The sequence below is a fragment of the Pan troglodytes genome, chromosome 9, assembly GCF_028858775.2.
Source record: "Pan troglodytes isolate AG18354 chromosome 9, NHGRI_mPanTro3-v2.0_pri, whole genome shotgun sequence".
In the NCBI taxonomy this organism is placed as follows: domain Eukaryota; kingdom Metazoa; phylum Chordata; class Mammalia; order Primates; family Hominidae; genus Pan; species Pan troglodytes.
The window spans coordinates 53,676,704-53,694,292 of NC_072407.2; positions in this window are offsets into that span (position 1 = coordinate 53,676,704).

A 17,589-nucleotide genomic window follows, 5' to 3' on the forward strand; every position below is an offset into this window, starting at 1 on the left:
CCTGACTTTAATTCTTTCTTGTATACATACGAAATTGACATTTGTGTATGATGTGAGGTAGGAGTCAAGACTGACTCTTTTTTTTTTTTTTTTGAAAAGAAAAATTACAACACATGGACACAGGAAGGGGAACATCAAAAAAAATGTTAATAATATTTTTAAGCCAGGCCCACACCTGTGGGGTGTGATGTGGGGTGGGGGCAGGGGGGAGGGATAGCATTAGGAGATATACCTAGTGAGAAGAGAAGTTTAGAGAAAAAAGAATAAAAAGAAATGAACAAAGCATCCAAGAAATATGGGACTATGTGAAAAGACTAAATCTACGTCTGATTGGTGTACCTGAAAGTGACTGGGAGAATGGAACCAAGTTGGAAAACACTCTGCAGGATAGTATCCAGGAGATCTTTCCCAATCTAGCAAGGCAGGCCAACATTCAAATTCAGGAAATACAGAGAACACCACAAAGATACTCCTCGAGAAGAGCAACTCCAAGACACATAATTGTCAGATTCACCAAAGTTGAAATGAAGGAAAAAATGTTAAGGGCAGCCAGAGAGAAAGGTCGGGTTACCCACAAAGGGAAGCCCATAAGACTAACAGCTGATCTGTCAGCAGAAACTCTACAAGCCAGAAGAGAGTGGGGGCCAATATTCAACATTCTTGAAGAAAAGAATTTTCAACCCAGAATTTCATATCCAGCCAAACTAAGCTTCATAAGTGAAGGAGAAATAAAATACTTTACAGACAAGCAAATGCTTAGAGATCTTGCTACCACCAGGCCTGCCCTAAAAGAGCTCCTGAAGCAAGCACTAAACATGAAAAGGAACAACCAGTACAAGCCACTGCAAAAACATGCCAAATTGTAAAGACTATCAAGGCTAGGAAGAAACTGCAGCCACTAATGAGCAAAATAACCAGCTAACATCATAATAACAGGATCAAATTAACACATAACAATATTAACCTTAAATTTAAATGGGCTAAATGCTCCAATTAAAAGACATAGACTGGCAAATTGGATAAAGAGTCAAGACCCATTAGTGTGCTGTATTCAGGAAACCGATCTCATGTGCAGAGACACACATAGGCTCAAAATAAAGGGATGGAGGAAGATCTACCAAGCAAATGGAAAACAAAAAACGGGAGGGGTTGCAATCCTAGTCTCTGATAAAACAGACTTTAAGCCAACAAAGATCAAAAGAGACAAGGTCATTACATAATGGTAAAGGGATCAATTCAACAAGAAGAGCTAACTATCCTAAATATACATGCACCCAATACAGGAGCACCCAAATTCATAAAGCAAGTCCTTAGAGACATACAAAGAGACTCAGACTCCCACACAATAATAATGGGAGACTTTAACACCCCACTGTCAATATTAGACAGATCGAGACAGAAAGTTAACAGGGATATCCAAGAATTGAACTCAACTCTGCACCAAGCAGACCTAATAGACATCTACAGAACTCTCCACCCCAAATCCACAGAATATACATTCTTTTCAGCACCACACTACACCTATTCCAAAATTGACCACATAGTTGGAAGTAAAGCACTCCTCAGCAAATGTAAAACGACATAAATTATAACAAACTGTCTCTCGGGCCACAGTGCAATCAAACTAGAACTCAGGATTAAGAAACTCACTCAAAACTGCTCAACTACATGGAAACTGAACAACCTGCCCCTGAATGACTACTGGGTACATAACAAAATGAAGGCAGAAATAAAGATGTTCTTTGAAACCAATGAGTACAAAGGCACAACATACCAGAATCTCTGGGACACATTCAAAGCAGTGTGTAGAGGGAAATTTATAGCACCAAATGCCCACAAGAGAAAGCAGGAAAGATCTAAAATTTACACCCTAACATCACAATTAAAAGAACTAGAGAAGCGAGAGCAAACACATTCAAAAACTAGCAGAAGGCAAGAAATAACTAAGATCAGAGCAGAACTGCAGGAAATAGAGACACAAAAAACCCTTCAAAAAATCAATGAATCCAGGAGCTGGTTTTTTGAAAAGATCAACAAAACTGATAGACCACGAGCAAGACTAATAAAGAAGAAAAGAGAGAAGAATCAAATAGACGCAATAAAAAATGATAAATGGGATATCACCACTGATACCACAGAAATACAAACTACCATCAGAGAATACTATAAACACCTCTACACAAATAAACTAGAAAATCTAGAAGAAACGGATAAATTCCTCAACACATACACCCTCCCAAGACTAAACCAGGAAGAAGTTGCATCTCTGAATAGACCAATAATAGGCTCTGAAATTGAGGCAATAATTAATATTTTACCAACCAAAACAATTCCAGGACCAGATGGATTCACAGCCGAATTCTACCAGAGGTACAAGGAGGAGCTGGTACCATTCCTTCTGAAACTATTACAATCAATAGAAAAAGAAAGAATCCTCCCTAACTCATTTTATGAGGCCAGCACCATCCTGATACCAAAGCCAGGCAGAGACACAACTAAAAAAGAGAATTTTAGACCAATATCCTTGATGAACATTGATGCAAAAATCCTCAATAAAATACTGGCAAACCAAATCCAGCAGCACATCAAAAAGCTTATCCACCATGATCAAGTAGGCTTCATCCCTGAGATGCAAGGCTGGTTCAACATATGAAAATCAACAAACGTAATCCAGCATATAAACGGAACCAAAGACAAAAACCACATGATCATCTCAATAGATGCAGAAAAGACCTTTGACAAAATTCAACAATGCTTCATGCTAAAAACTCTCAATAAATTAGTTATTGATGGGACGTATCTCAAAATAATAAGAGCTATCTATGACAAACCCACAGCCAATATCATACTGAATGGGCAAAAACTGGAAGCATTCCCTTTGAAAACTGGCACAAGATAGGGATGCCCTCTCTCACCATTCCTATTCAACATAGCATTGGAAATTCTGGCCAGGGCAATCAGGCAGGAGAAGGAAATAAATGGTGTTCGATTAGGAAAAGAGGAAGTCAAATTGTTCCTGTTTGCAGATGACATGATTTTATATCTAGACAACCCCATCATCTCAGCCCAAAATCTCCTTAAGCTGATAAGCAACTTCAGCAAAGTTTCAGGATACAAAATCAATGTGCAAAAATCACAAGCATTCTTATACACCAATAATAGACAAACAGAGAGCCAAATCATGAGTGAACTCCCATTCACAATTGCTTCAAAGAGAATAAAATACCTAGGAATCCAAATTACAAGGGATGTGAAGGACGTCTTCAAGAAGAACTACAAGCCACTGCTCAATGAAATAGAAGAGGATACAAACAAATGGAAGAACATTCCATGCTCATGGGTAGGAAGAATCAATATCATGAAAATGGCCATACTGCCCCAGGTAATTCATAGATTCAATGCCATCCCCATCGAGCTTCAAATGACTTTCCTCACAGAATTGGAAAAAACTACTTTAAAGTTCATATGGAACCAAAAAAGAACCCACATTGCAAAGTCAATCCTAAGCCAAAAGAACAAAGCTGGAGGCACCACGCTACCTGACTTCAAACTATACTACAAGGCTACAGTAACCAAAACAGCATGGTACTGGTAACAAAACAGAGATATAGACCAATGGAACAGAACGGAGCCCCCAGAAATAATGCCACATATCTACAGCTATCTGATCTTTGACAAACCTGACAAAAACAAGAAACGGGGAAAGGAGTCCCTATTTAATAAATGGTGCTGGGAAAACTGGCTAGCCATATGTAGAAAGCTGAAACTGGATCCCTTCCTTACACCTTATACAAAAATTAATTCAAGATGGATTAAAGACTTACATGTTAGACCTAAAACCATAAAAACCCTAGAAGAAAACCTAGGAAATACCATTCAGGACATAGGCATGCGCAAGGACTTCATGTCTAAAACACCAAAAGCAATGGCAACAAAAGCCAAAATTGACAAATGGGATATAACTAAACTAAAGAGCTTCTGCACAGCACAAGAAACTACCATCAGAGTGAATAGGCAACCTACAGAATGGGAGAAAATTTTTGCAACCTACTCATCTGACAAAGGGCTAATAGCCAGAATCTACAATGAACTCAAACAAATTTTCAAGAAAACACAACCCCATTAAAAAGTGGGTGAAGGATATGAACAGACAGTTCTTAAAAGAAGGCTTTTGTGCAGCCCAAAAACATGAAAAAATGCTCATCATCACTGTCCATCAGAGAAATGCAATTCAAAACCACAGTGAGATACCATCTCACACCAGTTAGAATGGTGATCATTAAAAAGTCAGGAAACAACAGGTGCTGGAGAGGGTGTGGAGAAATAGGAACACTTTTACTACTGGAAACTAGTAGTAAACTAGTTCAACCATTGTGGAAGTCAGTGTGGCAATTCCTCAGGGACCTAGAACTAGAAATACCATTTGACCCAGCCATCCCATTACTGGTTATACATCCAAAGGATTATAAATCATGCTGCTATAAAGACACATGCACACGTATGTTTATTGCAGCACTACTCACAATAGCAAAGACTTGGAACCAACCCAAATGTCCAACAACGATAGACTGGATTAAGAAAATGTGGCACATATACACCATGGAATACCATGCAGCCATGAAAAATGGTGAGTTCATGTCTTTTGTAGGGACATGAATGAAGCTGGAAACCATCATTCTTAGCAAACTATTGCAAGGACAAAAAACCAAACACCGCATGTTCTCACTCATAGGGAGGAATTGAGCATTGAGAACACATGGACACAGGAAGGGGAACATCACACACCAGGGTGTGTTGTCGGGTGGGGGGAGGGGGGAGGGACAGCATTAGGAGATATACCTAAGGCTAAATGATGAGTTACTGGGTGCAGCACACCAACATGTCACATGTATACATATGTAACAAACCTGCACGTTGTGCGCATGTACCCTAAAACTTAAAGTATAAAAATAATAAAAAAAGCAATTATAGGAAAGTAGACAGAACAAAACAAATACCTATAATTCTATCACTTAAAGACAAAACAAAAGAAAGATGCTACTAGGCAGTAGGAATTTTTCAGTTCCTATGGGCCACCATCATATGCGCAGTCCCTTGTTGACTGAAATGTCATATGTAGTGCACAGCTGTATTACAAAACCATTTAAAATAATGTGCATATGTAGCTAGGTGTTATCTACCATTAGATGATAATCCTAAAGGATCAACTATATAAATATGAAAGACAAGTTCTCAAAGTAGCTATAGTGTTTTCCATAGTGGTTAACATGCCTTATAATGGAATAGAAAAATGTCCCTTCTTAAATATTTAAAATACAAGTTTCTGTTTGAGGTAAGTCTCAATATATGAACAAAAGGAAGGCTTTTTATCTCTTTTTAGCAAAATGTTTATTGAGCAACTTTGGCACAAAAATGTAAGGATCCGTCACAGTGAATATTGTTCATAATATCCTAATTCACTTTAAACTCATTAACGATGAACTTTTTAACTCAGTAAAAGAAACACATACACAAAGCTACTGATAATCTTGTATGTTAAAAGAAAATACTATCAGTATATATTTTTTGTTAAATATATGTACTTATTCAATATATTTTTTAAACAGTTGTGATGTTGTAGATATAAGGAATTGTTTATTTGTTCCCATGTCTCAAATATAAGGCTATTTAAAGTAGTGCTGATGGATGCAGGTAAGATAATTCAGAGAAAAATAGTAAACTTTACAATATCATTAAGTTTTTTCCTGCATATACAAAATTCTACTGTGTGGATACGTGAATTATACTATATCCCAGGTGAAACAAAAATAGTAGAATTCTACTGGAAATATGTCGCTTAAAGAGAGGAATGATTACCATACTTTGCCTATGCAAATAAAAAAAGAAATGTTTGCATTGCTAAAAAGCAAATTTCCCCAGGAGCTAACATAATATTTTATTTTATGTTAACAATAAGTAGGAAAACAAACATTTTAGAAGACCAAGATAACTGGGGAATGGCTGTACTTGGAATAGATATTTGATATGATTTGGTAAATTAGATTGTTACTACTTCATTGAAGAACACAAACTGAATCTGAAAGAAATCACTTAGAAGTTTTATCTATTGATTGTATCTTACATTGTCTTGAAAATGTTAGCAATTTCAAAAAATATTTTATTAAATTTTTCTTTAAAAATTATTAACAACTTATGGTGCTTTAGCTGATGTAAGGTGCTTTTCCTCATAGCTCAGTACATATCCATGAATAACTGAAAAGAAAGACTAATGTTTAAATAAGTGAAGTAAGCAGGTGTGAGTTTAAGCTTCTTTTAATGTTCTTTTTGTATTGCTCTCATGCGACTCTCCATAGGAATGTATTCTTTGACAGTGGTAGTGGGGAGGGGTCGAAAGTTGCAAGAATTTTGGAATGGAAGGTGAACCTATTGAAAATTTATAGTTAAATTGATTGTTGGCAATATGATGCTTCACAAAGTGCTAATCACACTTTGGTTTTAGAAGATAAGCTAACTTTTTAAAGATGTTAGACATTGAATAGTAAAATACGTTCATGTGCCACATAACGATGTTTCAGTAAATGACTGACTGCATATATGACAAGTTCCCGTAATATTATAATGTCTATACCATAGAGCCTAAGTGTGTAGTAGGTTATACTATCTAGGGTTGTGTAAGTATACTCTGTGTTGTTCATGCAATGATAAATTAATTTCTCAGAATGTATTCCCATTGTTAAGTAATGTATGACTGTAGATCAATTTGTCTTATATTTAAATTTTCTGAGGTACTTTGGGCAAACTGTAGAGTCTATTGAAACATGAAATAAAAATAAAGATTAAAAATATATGTGTAGATGTCTGAAAATGTGCCTTTCTGTTATGTCAATAGTGCTAGAACAATTCTGTTTTAGAGGGACTTAAAACAAGAATTAGATTGTGTGGTTTAAATCTGAAGAGTAGCTGAACTTGTCCAGTCAGCTATAATTTATCTCAAGGTTAGATCTGGAGAAGTGGATGCTGTTCTTAACAGCTATCCAGTAATTACCTGTTTCTGACAAAGAAAGTATGGAGCCATCTAAATACTTCTTATATGCTTACAGAATGTATCTTGCATCCCTGTATGGAGGGTAGTGAGTAGCTGAAAGCCACAGAAAGAGTAACCTCTCATATCAAAGAAAATTCAGCAAGGGTTTGTAAAGGAAAGAGGAGAAGAGTTGGTCATATCCAGATTGCTGATCTCTTAAAGGAAGTGATCCCCGGTAAGAGGAGAGCCATCTTTTTTTTTTTTTTTTTTTTTTTTTGCTAAACTTCCTTCTTAAAGTTTTATCTGCCTCCTTTTTCCTTGATGTTCCTTGTACCCTTTACTTAAAGTCACATTTGATTGGTGACTCTTTTTCAGAACTGATGTCTATCATTGGTACCAATTGTGGCAATAGATATCTTGCTCCCTAGTCTCTCTTTCCCTTATGTTAACTTATTTTTCTGTTCTGTATAGCCTTCTCCATCAGTCATCTTGGGAAAACTTTATAAGTAAATGACTAAAAATACAGGTTTCAAAGGCAGATCCTCAGAATTCTTGATACATGACAAGAGTTTTCATCGATCTAAATAGAAATAAAGACAATTTTCTGAAAATTTCAAGTTGTTTCAAAAAATTAAACTTATTGAGGTGTATCTTTTACTATTTATTCAAGTGTCCTTTCATGAAATTATAATGATAGTAGTTGGGGTTTTGTTTATCTTTGGTTTTAATACTCTTACTTGGCAAAACAAGATGTTGGCAACCATTATAACTAAAAATTTTTGGAAATTTTTATTGATCTTTGAAATTATTTAAGTGAAATTCCTTTGGAAAATTTTGCACATAGCCACCTACTAACCACTGGAGCAAAAGCATGTAAATGTACTTGCTTACTGTGTTCTTTAGGAAAGACCACCAAACATAATTTAAATGAAACATGATTGTCTTTTATTATATTCCAAATGTGGGTCATGTGTAATGCAGCAAAGTGAACTTGACTAGGTCATCCTTCTGTGGTGGCTCTAATTCTCTTATTGGTCACATGAAGGTGTGTGGCTTGCAGGAATTTTAACCTTATAAAGAAAACCCTAGAAGGAGCTAAATCTTTGGGGATTAGTTTCATATTCAGGTTATGTTGTAACCATTTACTTTTTCTTGTTTTACTAGGCTTTTTTCATTTCTTTGTCTGGGTTTTTAATTTCACTGATAGGTTTATAAACTTTACTACTATATGTGTGTGGGTAAGAGTTTCCTATTAAAAAGCAGGCAGGCTTTTTACATAACTTAAATATATAACTTAAATATATAACTTCGTATAACTTAAATGGTTTTTCCAGCCATTTAATAAAAGGTTTTACTCAGAAAAATACAGTAAATGTGAAGACAAAAAGCGATCTCCCTACATTTTCTACATTGTAAGCACACTTTCTTGTTTTGATTTTCTAAAAGTTAATAAAGATGACTAGAAGTGAGGTGTTAATTTAAAAATTAAAAATTTGAAAGATCATTTTTACTGGTGAGGGACTTCAAAAAATTCATTTTAAATATGCATGAACATTTTTCACAGTATTTGAGTGTATTTGGTCAGATTATTTTTACAAGGCTAAAAAACTTACAGTATCTTAACTGTTAAATATTGCAAATTTCTTTGCGAAAGTACACACATTTGGCAGGTTTAGAACTTTGAACAGACTTTCAGAAGATAATTGCACAGCATATTTTATAGTGATTTACTGTAATGATTATGAACATAATTTGGGAAATAAATTAGCTTTAGCGAATTTTACTTTAAATTTTTTATTTAGGGCACATACCTTAATAATTTAATTGTGAAAGCTATGCATTTGCCTTTAATTGAAATTTTAGCATGCTTTACTTTAAATGTGCTAAATCACTAATTTCTGTTCCTTTAGATATGATACAGTTGAAGGCATGTAAAGCGGGGGATTGTTTTTCCAAAGACATAGCAGTCTTACTATACAGGGATTTTAATACTTAAATTTCGAATTTAAAAAATTCTTTTTTTTCTTTGAGATGGGGTCCTGCTCTGTCACCCAGGCTGAAGTGCAGTGGCACGATCTTGGCTCACTGTAACCTCTGCCTCCTGGGTTCAAGCAATTCCACTGCCTCAGCCTACCAAGTAGCTGGGATTACAGGGGTGCGCCACCACACCCAGCTAATTTTTGTATTTTTAGTAAATACAGGGTTTCACCATGTTGGCCAGGCTGGTTTCGAACTCCTGACCTTGTGATCTGCCTGCCTTGGCCTCCCAAAGTGCTGGGGTTACAGGTGTGAGCTACCATGCCTGGCCTAAAAGAAGATTTTAAAACATCATTGCATGTTTTCTCTGCAGTCTCTTATTTTCCCCCTAGAGTTATTTAAATAATAATTTAGGTGGCAAAATTACCTGCTCCTTCGCAAGGATAAAGTAAAATAAACGTTTTATAGATGTGTTATATAAGTAGGAATAGATATTTAATTCTCTCTGATTTCTAATTTAATGTATTTACAATCATAGTTACATTGTTGAATAATCTTAAGTTGCTTAAATACACATATTCAGTTACTTAAGGTTAGCAATTTAAAAATCATTTTTAGATTATTTCTTTTCTAGAGCCTAAAAAAGATTTTTGGGGTGTTAGGGGACAGTAGGAACTATAGACTCTTTGAAAATCTAGCAAAAGCTTTGGACCCTTTCACTGGAAGAATGCTGGCAAACACGAACACACATTTGATATGCTGTTTCAGGGCAGTCACTGACACTGGGTGTGCTCAGGAGATCAGAGGCAACTATATTAAAAACAGCTACCATTAATATGAGGAATATATGAATATATATATATATATATATATGGAGCAGAAGTAGGATACAATTGCTTTACCATTGAAGAATTAAAAAAAAGGATCTCATCAACTTTCAACAACAACAAAAAATTACACTTGAAAATATATTTCATGTACACTTGAAAAGTAATTCTCCACTTTTGTTTTGTTTTGTTTTGTTTTTTTGAGATGGAGTCTTGCTCTGTCGCCCAAGGCTGGAGTGCCGTCGGGCGATCTGGGCTCACTGCAACCTCCGCCTCCCTGCAACCTCCGCCTCCCGGGTTGAAGCGATTCTCCTGCCTCAGCCTCCTGAGTAACTGGGACTACAGGCATGTGCCACCACACCCAGCTAATTTTTGTATTTTTAGTAGATATGGGGTTTCACCATGTTGGCCAAGTGGTCTCAAACTCTTGGCCACAAGTGATCTGCCTGCCTCGGCCTCCCAAAGTGCTGGGATTATTGACATAAGCCACTGTGCCTGGCCTGGACTTCCTCTTCTGAGCGCCCTGCTGACCTGTCCTGATGATGACTGTTCCTGCAGAAGTCTACGGGACCCCCAGTTACCTGGCCCCTGAGATCATCGAGAGCTGCATGAATGAGGACCATCCGGGCTACGGGAAGGAAGTGGACATGTGAGTGCGCCGGGGGAGGAGGATCACCTGCCTGGGCTGGGTGAGGGAGGAAGCAGGCAGGGCGGGGTCGGTGCCCCTGGCAATGAGTAAGTGGCCTTGGGCCCTCTCACGTCCAGTTGGAGCACTGGCGTCATCATGTACACGCTACTGGCTGGCTCCCCACCTTTCTGCCACCGGAAGCAGATGCTGGTGCTAAGGATGATCATAAGCAGCAACTACCAGTTTGGATCGCCCGAGTGGGACGATTACTTGGACACCGTGAAGGACCTGGTGAGAGGCGAGGCCGACTGGCTCCTGGGCTCAGGGCCGCGATGCCAGGCTCCCTTGCCCAGGGAGGCCCCACCTCTCCTGACATGCTGGAGGGGACCTGCCTTAACGTTCTCGGGTCCCCTCTCCTCCCCTCCCAGGTCTCCCGATTCCTGTTGGTGCAACCCCAGACTGCTGCACAGCGGAAGAGGCCTTGGCACACCCCTTCTTCCAGCAGTACTGGTGGAGGAAGTGCGGCACTTCAGCCCACGCGGGAAGTTCAAAGTACGAAGCGTCCTGACCCAAGCCCTGTGGCAGTTGTCACCAGCTCCCCAAGTGCAAACCTCTAAGCCCTCTCCTCTCCCAGGGGTCCTTACACCCCGCGGGTTTCCAGGGTACCCACCCCTCCCCTCCCAGCCGCCCTGTGATGGCTTCAGGGATGGCAGGTGTCAGTCCACTGACTCCGACCCTGCCGATGCTGGCCAAGTGCGAACTGGGGGACACTAGGAGGGCCCCACAGAAGCCACCCAAGACTTCGTGGCAAACGAGCCCAGAGAGTCCCGTGCTGGAGGGGCAGGGCCTGGCAGGGGTTGCTGCAGCCCAGCTACTCTGCCTGGCCCTGCAGGTGATCGCCGTGACCGTGCTGGCTTCAGTGCGGATCTACTACCAGTACCGCCAGGTGAAGCCGGTGACCTGGGAGATCGTCATCCGAGACCCACCGCTACTCCCTCCAGCTTCCGTGCCAGCTCATCGATGCCTATGCTTTCCAAATCTATGGCCACTGGGTGAAGAAGGGGCAGCAGCAGAACTGGGCGGCCCTTTTCAAGAACACACCCAAGGCCGTGCTCCTCTCCCTGGCCAAGGAGGGCTACTGAGGGGCTGGCCAGTCTGGGAGGGCTGGGGGGCAGGTGGGGAGGGGAAGCCACGGAAATATAAGTCAAAGGGGTGAGGTGTGCAGGCCTCTGCAGAAGGAGCGCTTGGCCCTGGCCAGGAACCCCTGGAGCTGAGGCCACGATCCCCTCTCAAAGGCTGTGCACAAGCGAAGCGGGTGTTCCCACCACACAGCAATACCTGCAGGCTGGGACAGGCCCTGGGTGGGCAGAGATCACATGTGGCCCGAGAACCAGGAACCCCCTGCTCCTGCACTTCCTAGATGAGCCACCATCTCCATTTCTCTCTAGGGGAGGCCCAGAGTTACTGACACTCAGGCCCTCTTCCCTTAGGGTCCCAGGGTGAGGATGAAAGACACAGAAATGTCTGAGATACACAATCGCAGGAGATTTTATTGACCTGATGACATCCAGTGACAGTGTGGGAGCAGGCTACTCTCCAGGGACATGTTTCTGGAGGCATATGGAGAAGGGGGCCGAGGTGAGGTTGCTCACACCTGTAATCTCAGCACTTTGGGAGGCTGAAGTGGGAGGATCACTGGAGACCAGGAGTTTGAGACCAGCCTGGGCAACATAGTGAGATCCCATCACTACAAAAATTCAAAAAATTAGCCAGGCATGGTGGTGCACACTTGTAGTCCGAGCTACTTGGGAGGCTGAGGTGGGAGAATTGCTTGAGCCCAGGAGCTCAAGGCTGCAGTGAGCCATGATCACCACTGCACTCTAGCCTGGGCAACAGAGCAAGACCCTGTCTCGAAAAAAAAAAAAGAAAAAAAAATGGAAGGGGAAGCTTCTGATATTTGTCTTTCTGGAATACTATTTGCTTTGTGATTCCCACAATGCACTGCTTCACCCTAGTACATCAGTAGGTTCTCCTAGACCCTTTTAGGACTGAACTGTGCTTTAAATAGTTACATGCCTGCCTGTTACACAGTGGAAACTAGTTTTCTTCAGAGGGACCCAAAACCACAGATGAGGCCATGAAGAAAGCATTCTCCTTCCACAGCAACTGGCTGGGAAAACAAACACACAAGTGATCCTCCTGCCTCAACCTCCCTACTAGCTGGGACTACAAGCGTGTGCTACCATGAAGGGGTAATTTTAAAAAAAAATTTTAGTAGAGATGTGGTCTATGTTGCCCAGGATGGTCTTGAACTCCTGGGCTCAAGCGATCCTCCCACCTCAGCCTCCCAAATTGTTGGGATTACAGGCATGAGCCACTGCGTCCAGCCCTTCATCACATATCTAAAAACAATCATCAGAGGTAGATGTAACAGGTGTTATTATTATTTACTCCATTTAACAGATGAAAAACACTGAAGCAAACAGAAGTAAAAAATTAGGCTTTTAAAATGGATTTTCGGCTGGGAATGGTGGCTCACACCTGTAATCCCAATACTTCGGGAGGCCGAGGTGGATGGATCACCTGAGGTCAGGAGTTCAAGACCAGCCTGGCCAACATGGCAAAACCCTGTCTCTACTAAAAATACCAAAAAATTAGCAGGGCATGGTGGCACACACCTGTAATCCCAGCTACTCGGGAGGCTGAGGCGGGAGAATCTCTTGAACCTGGGAGGCAGAGGTTGCAGTGAGCTGAGATCGTGCCATTGCACTCCAGCCTGGGTGACAAGAGTGAAATTCCATCTCAAAAAAAAACATAAATATATATAACCCTGATAAATATGTACACCTATTATGTAGCCGCAAAAATAAAATATCTAAAAAGAGAATGTCAAACTGCTTTCACTAATGCTGTGATTACATTTCTAACCTTATAAACATATCCATATTTTCAGGGCTACTTTTGCTAATCATCATAACAAATGAAGTGTTAGTGGGTTTTGAGAGGATGAAGGATCACTATACCTGACAATTCTCTTTCACTTACAATGCGTGTGATGAAATAGCTTTAGATTTTTAAAAATATTTATTAAGAGACAGGGCCTTGCTCTGTCACCCAGGGTGGTGTACACTAGTGCGGTCATGGCTCAAGGCAGACATGCAGTTAATTCCTGGGCTCAAGTGATCCTTCCACCTCAGCCTCCAGTTTTTTTTTTTTTTTTTTGTAGAGACAGGATCCTGATATGTTGCCCAGGCTGGTCTCAAACTCCTGGCCTCAAGAGTTATCCCACCTTGGCCTCTCAAAGTGCTGGGATTACAGCTGTGTACCACTGTGCCTGGCCTATATGTTTTGAAAATCAAGTGTTATTTCCTCCTGGGCCGTCCAACTTGAAATATTATCTTATACAAGATGAGGATATCATTGGGGAGATCCAAATCCCAATGACAGGACCATGAGCAAGTCAACCTCCAGTAGATTCAATGAGGGAAAATGCTGACATTAGAGTTATATGCAATATTGGATATGAAAAGCATGTAGTAGATGGGCATGGTGACTCATGCCTGTAATCCCAATACTTTGGGAAGCCAAGGGAAGAGAATTTCTTAAGCCCAGGAGTTTGAGACCAGCCTGGGCAACATAGTGAGACCCATCACTCTTAAAAAAAATAGCTGGGCATGGTTTTACCTTCCTCTGGTCCCAGCTACTCAGGAGGCTGAGGTGGGAGAATCACTTAAGTCTGGGAGGTTGAGATAGCAGTGAGCCATGATCACACCACTGCACTCCTGACTGGGCAACAGAGCAGGACCCTGTCACGCACAAAAAAAGAAAAGCATGTGTTACGGCACTTGACTCTCAGTCTGTGCAGCTGCAGCAGTGGAGAACCATGGCTGTCACTAAAGAAAGCAATGTACACATGAACTATGTAATGAGCAGTTAAAACTCATTTAATATAAAAACTGGAAGGCTGGGCATGGTGGCTCACACCTGTAATCTCAGCACTTTGGAAGGCCAAGGCAGGCGGAAGGCTTGAGGTCAGGAGTCCGAGACCAGCCTGGCCAACACAGTGAATCCCCATTTCTACTAAAAATACAAATATTAGCATGGTGGTGCATGAGTGTAGTCCCACCTACTTGGGAGGTAGAGGCATGAGAATTGCCTGAACCCAGGAGGCAGAGGTTGTAGTGAGCTGAGATGTCACTATACTGTTCTCTAGCCTGGGTGACAGAGTAAGACTCTATTTCCAAAAAAAATTTTGGAGATATTAACAGAACACAGTATTTTGGGGCACTGGAACCTCTCCCAGATAAATATAGTACTAAGGCTGGGCTAGGTGGGTCACTCTTGTAAGCCCAGCACTTTGGGAGGAAGAGGCAGTTGGATCTCTTGAGCCCAGGAGTTCAAGACCAGCCTGGGGCAACATGGTGAAACCCCATCTCTTTTTATAAATTTCTTTTTAAAGTAGAGATAGATAGATAGATGGATAGATAGATAGATAGATAGATAGATAGATACATCTAAGTATTAAACAAGTTTGCTGCTAGTGTCAGGATAGGCTAGCTCCATGGTAATTGCATCATAATATAGCCTTACACTTATTAAGTTAAAGAGAATAAGAAACTTGCTCTTCTAGTGATAATGAAATTGATACTTTGGGAGAAATCTCCTGCTGAAGATAACTAGAAAAGTCGGACAAAATACGAAGTCATCTGCTTGAAAGAATAGGGGAGTGAACCATTACTATGATAGTGAAGAATTACCAGACCAGGATTCAGAGGGAAATAAGGTCCAGGGAGGCTAAAAACTCTTTTTTTCTGAGACAGGGTATTTTGCCCAGGTTAGTGTGCAGTGGTGCAATCATAGCTCACTGCAGCCTCCATCTCCCCAGCTGAAGCAATCCTCTTACCTCAGCATCCCTAGTATCTGGGACTACAGGCACTCACCACCATACCCAGCTAATTTTTGTATTTTTTGTAAAGACGGGGCTCTCACTTTGTTACCCAGGCTTGTCTCAAACACCAGGGCTCAAGAGATCCTCCTGTCTCAGCCTCCCAAAGTGCTGGGATTACACCTGTAATTGGGTGTGAGCCCCCACACCCGACCAACATTTTTTTTTTTTTTGAGACAGGGTCTCACTAAAAATATTTTAAGTAAAAATTTTAAAATGGAGAGAGAGTTAAACACAGGCCGGGCACAGTGGCTTACGCCTGTAATCACAGCACTTTGGGAAGCCGAGGTGGGCGGATCACAAGGTCAGGAGATCAAGACCATCCTGGCTAACATGGTGAAACCCTGTCTCTACTAAAAATACACACACAAAAAAAAATTAGCTGGGCGTGATGGCAGATGCCTGTAGTCCCAGCTACTCTGGAGGGTGAGGCAGGAGAGTGGTGTGAACCCGAGAGGCGGAGCTTGCATTGAGCCAAGATCGCGCCACTGCACTCCAGCCTGGGCGACAGAGCAAGACTCCGTCTCAAAAAAAAAAAAAAAAAGAGTTAAATACAGTTAAAAGAACACCTTAATATTAAAATATAGCAGCAGTAGAATTGACAAACTCAAAGAGTTTAAGTATTTAAATCATGTTAACATTTTTGTATTTTTTGTGAAATGAACCTAGAAGATGCTAACATCTTTCCAGATTTCACAAGTCTAAAAGATGACAGCAATAACTTCAGCATGACTTATTCCTCAACCAGTCCACCTCTGAATCTCACTCCTCTCCATCCTCTGGGCCCTTCACATTTTCCTCATTGCCTTAGCTCAGAGATATAGACCATTTAGTCCAGGGATCCTAATCCCAGATGAACTATGTTCTTAAGCAAGTTACTTGGCCTCTCTAAGCCTCAGTGTATTACTTTATAAATTAAGGTAAAATGTATATTTCATAGGGTTGTTGTAAGAGTATATAGGACAATGAGCATGTGAGTTCTTAATGCTATACTGCTCACTTAATAAATACTGAACAAAGCTGGGCGTGGTGATGCATGCCTGTAATCCCTGCTTTGAGAGTCTGAAGCGGGCGGATAGCTTGAATCCAGGGTAACATGATAAAACCCCATCTCTATTTCTACATATAAAAAATAGAGAAAAGCTGGGCACGGTGGCTGATGTCTGTAATCTCAGCACTTTGGGAGGCCCAGACAGGTGGATCACTTGAGGTCAGGAGTTCAAGACCAGACTGACCAACATGGTGAAACCCCATCTCTACTAAAAATACAAAAATTAGCCAGGCTTAATGGTGCACACCTGTAATCCCAGCCACTCGGGAAGTTGAGGCCCAAGAATCTCTTGTACCCGGGAGGCGGAGGTTGCACCAAGCTGAGATTGCACCACTGCACTCCAGCCTGGACGATAGAGTGAGACTGTCTCAAAAAACAAAATAAAACCAATAAAATGTGTTTCTATTACCCAGTCTACATAATGAGAATCCGAGTACTTACACCTCATGGGTTACTGTTAGCACTGAATACAGTAATGGAAAGTGTTTCATCACCATGTCTGGCCTCAAAAAATGTTAGTTTCCTTCCACTTTCCTTTCCTTTGCCAGCTTCTTGTGTGTGTTTCATGCAAAGAAGTTTAAATTTTGTTAAAATTGCATGTAACTAATTAGTAATGAAGTAATGCTCATTAGTAATGCACCTAATTAATAATAAAGGTTATTGGTTCTTTAAAAAGGAAGAAAAAAAGTAGAACATTGTTTTGATTTCCATGTTTTATTAGTTTGTTTTACCATCTCATAATGCAGTAGCAAGGTCTCTAGAAAATTGGGTTAGGTGAATAAGGAAAGCAACTTAATTTCTGTGTTGCCCAGTAGATGAATCTCCCTGCAATTCTGTAATAACTCCTGTTCAAAGTACTCACTCCTCCAAGGATAGAAGAAACTAACAGACATCCACTTTTTTCTCTAAATCTAACCTATATCCACTCCATCCAAAATTCCATGGCTTGGATCAACTCTGGCCTTCCACTGTCTTGTCCTCTCACTTCCTCCTCCCTTGATCCTACTTTTACAGAAAACTCACCACAATAGGGTGTTGCATATGAAATACAATATGGAAATGAGCTGTATAGTGTAAGTGTCTAGAACATAGCAGAAACACCAAAACACTCTTATTATACAAGCACACGAAAATAAC